Genomic DNA, 5,000 nt, shown 5'->3' on the forward strand with positions numbered 1-5,000 from the left:
CCGCTGTGTCCCTGGATGAAATGAGAAAAAAGGTGAAAAAATGGCAAAGTGTCAAGGGAGAAATTCAGAAACCCATGCCTAGGGTCCTGGAGCCCAGGGGCGGCTGTAAAGTCTGTGGAGAGCCGCTGTGTCCCTGGATGAAATGAGAAAAAGGGTGGAAAAATGGCAAAGTGTCAAGGGAGAAATTCAGAAACTCAGGCCGAGCTGCCTGGAGCCCAGGGGCCGCGGGAAAGTCTGTGGAGAGCCGCTGTGTCCCTGGATGAAATGAGAAAAAAGGTGAAAAAATGGCAAAGTGTCAAGGGAGAAATTCAGAAACTCAGGCCGAGCTGCCTGGAGCCCAGGGGCGGATGCAAAGTCTGTGGAGAGCCGCTGTGTCCCTGGATGAAATGAGAAAAAGGGTGAAAAAGTAACAAAGTGTCAAGGGAGCTAGGCAGAAACCCATGCCTAGGGTCCTGGAGCCCAGGGGCCGCGGGAAAGTCTGTGGAGAGCCGCTGTGTCCCTGGATGAAATGAGAAAAAGGGTGGAAAAATGGCAAAGTGTCAAGGGAGAAATTCAGAAACTCAGGCCGAGCTGCCTGGAGCCCAGGGGCCGCGGGAAAGTCTGTGGAGAGCCGCTGTGTCCCTGGATGAAATGAGAAAAAAGGTGAAAAAATGGCAAAGTGTCAAGGGAGAAATTCAGAAACTCAGGCCGAGCTGCCTGGAGCCCAGGGGCGGATGCAAAGTCTGTGGAGAGCCGCTGTGTCCCTGGATGAAATGAGAAAAAGGGTGAAAAAGTAACAAAGTGTCAAGGGAGCTAGGCAGAAACCCATGCCTAGGGTCCTGGAGCCCAGGGGCCGCGGGAAAGTCTGTGGAGAGCCGCTGTGTCCCTGGATGAAATGAGAAAAAAGGTGAAAAAATGGCAAAGTGTCAAGGGAGCTAGGCAGAAACCCATGCCTAGGGTCCTGGAGCCCAGGGGCGGTTCTAAAGTCTGTGAGAGCCGCTGTTGCCCTGGATGAAATGAGAAAAAAGGTGAAAAAATGGCAAAGTGTCAAGGGAGCTAGGCAGAAACCCATGCCGAGCTGCCTGGAGCCCAGGGGCGGCTGTAAAGTCTGTGGAGTGCCGCTGTGTCCCTGGATGAAATGAGAAAAAAGGTGAAAAAATGGCAAAGTGTCAAGGGAGAAATTCAGAAACTCAGGCCGAGCTGCCTGGAGCCCAGGGGCCGCGGGAAAGTCTGTGGAGAGCCGCTGTGTCCCTGGATGAAATGAAGAAAAAGGTGAAAAAATGGCAAAGTGTCAAGGGAGAAATTCAGAAACCCATGCCTAGGGTCCTGGAGCCCAGGGGCCGCGGGAAAGTCTGTGGAGAGCCGCTGTGTCCCTGGATGAAATGAGAAAAAAGGTGAAAAAGTAACAAAGTGTCAAGGGAGAAATTCAGAAACCCAGGCCGAGCTGCCTGGAGCCTCAAAGCGGATAGAAATAGCGTGGAGAGCCGCTGTTAAGCCAGACGCCCTCTGGCGGACACAGGCAGGAGTTGCAGTAAATGCATTGAAGTCAATGGGCGAGAGTACCCAATGCGCCAAAAAAGTGCTGAAAATATGACAAAGTGTCAAATGAATGGGAGTCAATGGGCGAGAGTACCCAATGCACAAAAAAAGTGCTGAAAATATGACAAAGTGTCAAATGAATGGGAGTCAATGGGCGAGAGTACCCAATGCACAAAAAAAGTGCTGAAAAAGTCCACACGAGCCTAGTCAGAAATGCAGGCCGAGGCGGCTGGAGCCCCAAAGCGGCTATAAAAAGCGTGGAGAGCCGCTGTCGCCCCGGAGAAACGGAGAAAAAGTGCTGAAAAAAGGCCCACGTCCTAACGGACCTAGGCGGAAGTGCAGGCGAGGCGGCAGGAGTCTGAAAACCGCTATAAAAAGCGTGGAGAGCCGCTGTCGCCCCGGAGAAACGGAGAAAAAGTGCTGAAAAAAGGCCTAAATCCTAACGGACCTAGGCGGAAGTGCAGGCGAGGCGGCAGGAGTCTGAAAACCGCTATAAAAAGCGTGGAGAGCCGCTGTCGCCCCGGAGAAACGGAGAAAAAGTGCTGAAAAAAGGCCTAAATCCTAACGGACCTAGGCGGAAGTGCAGGCGAGGCGGCAGGAGTCTGAAAACCGCTATAAAAAGCGTGGAGAGCCGCTGTCGCCCCGGAGGAACGGAGAAAAAGTGCTGAAAAAAGGCCTAAATCCTAACGGACCGAGGCGGAAGTGCAGGCGAGGCGGCAGGAGTCTGAAAACGGCTATAAAATGCGTGGAGAGCCGCTGTCGCCCCGGAGAAACGGAGAAAAAGTGCTGAAAAAAGGCCTAAATCCTAACGGACCGAGGCGGAAGTGCAGGCGAGGCGGCAGGAGTCTGAAAGCGGCTATAAAACGCGTGGAGAGCCGCTCGGATGATTTTTCAAAGTGTCAAATGAATGGGAGTGAATGGGGCAGAGTACCCAATGTGTAAAAAAAGTGCTGAAAAAACGACAAAGTCCACACGAGCCTAGTCAGAAATGCAGTCCGAGGCGGCTGGAGCCCCAAAGCGGCTATAAAACGCGTGGAGAGCCGCTCGGATGATTTTTCAAAGTGTCAAATGAATGGGAGTGAATGGGGCAGAGTACCCAATGTGTAAAAAAAGTGCTGAAAAAACGACAAAGTCCACACGAGCCTAGTCAGAAATGCAGTCCGAGGCGGCTGGAGCCCCAAAGCGGCTATAAAACGCGTGGAGAGCCGCTCGGATGATTTTTCAAAGTGTCAAATGAATGGGAGTGAATGGGGCGGAGTACCCAATGCGCCAAAAAAGTGCTGAAAAAACGACAAAGTGTCAAATGAATGGGAGTGAATGGGGCAGAGTACCCAATGTGTAAAAAAAGTGCTGAAAAAACGACAAAGTGTCAAATGAATGGGAGTGAATGGGGCGGAGTACCCAATGCGCAAAAAAAGTGCTGAAAAAACGACAAAGTCCACACGAGCCTAGTCAGAAATGAAGGCCGAGGCGGCTGGAGCCCCAAAGCGGCTATAAAATGCGTGGAGAGCCGCTCGGATGATTTTTCTAAGTGTGAAATGAATGGGAGTGAATGGGGCGGAGTACCCAATGCGCGAAAAAAGTGCTGAAAAAACGACAAAGTGTCAAATGAATGGGAGTGAATGGGCGGAGTACCCAATGCGTGAAAAAAGGTCTGGAAAAACGACAAAGTGTCAAATGAATGGGAGTCAATGGGCGGAGTACCCAATGCGCGAAAAAAGTGCTGAAAAAATGACAAAGTGTCAAATGAATGGGAGTCAATGAGTGTTTTGGTCGACCAGGAAAAAACGCGTTTACGGGAGAGGGTAAATCAGCCGAGAGGGGGGGGGGGGGTATACTTTACCCTCTCCCGTAAATGCCATTTTTCCTGGTTGACCAAAACACCTCCAGCACGATTTCGGAAACCCAGTTTTTAGAAACACTGACCTCCAGGGGAAGTACCGAGAAAAGCACACTTTTGAATCCGCTTTTGACGCACTGAAACACGGACGTGAGCTGGGGCCGTGCCGCTCTTGGAAAACCCCTGGAGGTTATTTTCTAAAACGGGTTTCCGCGTCCCCCCGGGCGCCCGTGTTGGGCCGCGCAAGGCGGTCCGGGCTGCCCGCCCCATCTGAGTGCCCCGTTGGGCCGCGTGCATGGCAGGCATCCAAGGAAGGCTGATGAGCAGCGGTGATGATGATGATGAGACACCAGCTGCAATTTTGACAAAGTGTCACCTCTCAAGCATTTCCAAGCGTGACACAAACAAAAGGGAACGGGAACTTTGATATGAGTGACTTGTGCTTCTTTTTCTCCAAGTGTCACTCCACAGCTGGCACCCAGGCTGTGTGACGCAGGTGTCCGACGAGGAGCGCCCGCGATGGGCCGCGTCAGGCGGCCCGGGCCGCGCTATCACCTCCGGATGACAACATCCAAAGGAGCACGTTGGTGCTTGCTGGGAGTTTGCGCACGCGATAGGCGACGCCTGGCGGCCCTGGCCGCGCCTCGCCAGCGGGTAATGACGACCGCGAGCGCCATGCTGCGCCGATGGAGCTGTCCGAGGAGCGAGAGCGCCCGCCATGGGCGGCATCCGGCGGCCCCTGGCCGTGCTTCGTCTGCGGGTCGCTCTCCACCTCCGGGTGGCCAATCCGAGGTGTCCGAAAAGTGTGTGCGCTCGCCATGGGCGGCATCCGGCGGCCTCTGGCCGTGCTTCGTCTGCGGGTGCACACTCGGAGCGAGGCTCCTGCTCGCTCCGGCGCGGTAGCTTTGTCCGCGCTCCACCTCCGGGTGGCGAATCCCAAAAAGCAGCACTTTGGTGCTACGAAGGTGTCAGAAGAGTGTGTGCGCCCGCCATGGGCGGCATCCGGCGGCCTCTGGCCGTGCTTCGTCTGCGGGTGCACACTAGGCGCGGTGGCTTTGTCCGCGCTCCACCTCCGGGTGGCGAATCCCAAAAAGCAGCACTTTGGTGCTTCGTAGGTGTCAGAAAAGTGTGTGCGCCCGCCATGGGCGGCATCCGGCGGCCTCTGGCCGTGCTTCGTCTGCGGGCGCACACTCGGAGCGAGGCTGCTGCTCGCTCCGGCGCGGTGGCTGGGTCCGCGCTCCACCTCCGGGTGGCGGAAGGAATCGAAAAGGAGCACTTTGCTGCTTCGCAGGTGTCAGAGGAGTGGGAGCGCCCGCCATGGGCGGCATCCGGCGGCCCCTGGCCGTGCTTCGTCTGCGGGTCGCTCTCCACCTCCGGGTGGCCCACTCCAAAGAAAATAAAAAAGGAGCCCAGCTCACTGGAAGGCAAGCTGAGGCTCCGGCGCGGGTAAGAGGGGCCCGCGCCTCACCTCCGGGTGTCCGACAAAGAGGAGCCGAGTGTGCTCATTGGAGGCCAGTGGGACCTCCGGCGCGGTAGCAGGGCCCGCGCTTCACCTCCGGGTGTCCGACAGAGAGGAGCCGAGTGCTCACTGGAGGCGAGTGACACCTCCGGCGCGGCCACCCGGGGGGCCATTGCCCCCCAC

The sequence above is a fragment of the Dunckerocampus dactyliophorus genome, unplaced genomic scaffold, assembly GCF_027744805.1.
Source record: "Dunckerocampus dactyliophorus isolate RoL2022-P2 unplaced genomic scaffold, RoL_Ddac_1.1 HiC_scaffold_45, whole genome shotgun sequence".
In the NCBI taxonomy this organism is placed as follows: domain Eukaryota; kingdom Metazoa; phylum Chordata; class Actinopteri; order Syngnathiformes; family Syngnathidae; genus Dunckerocampus; species Dunckerocampus dactyliophorus.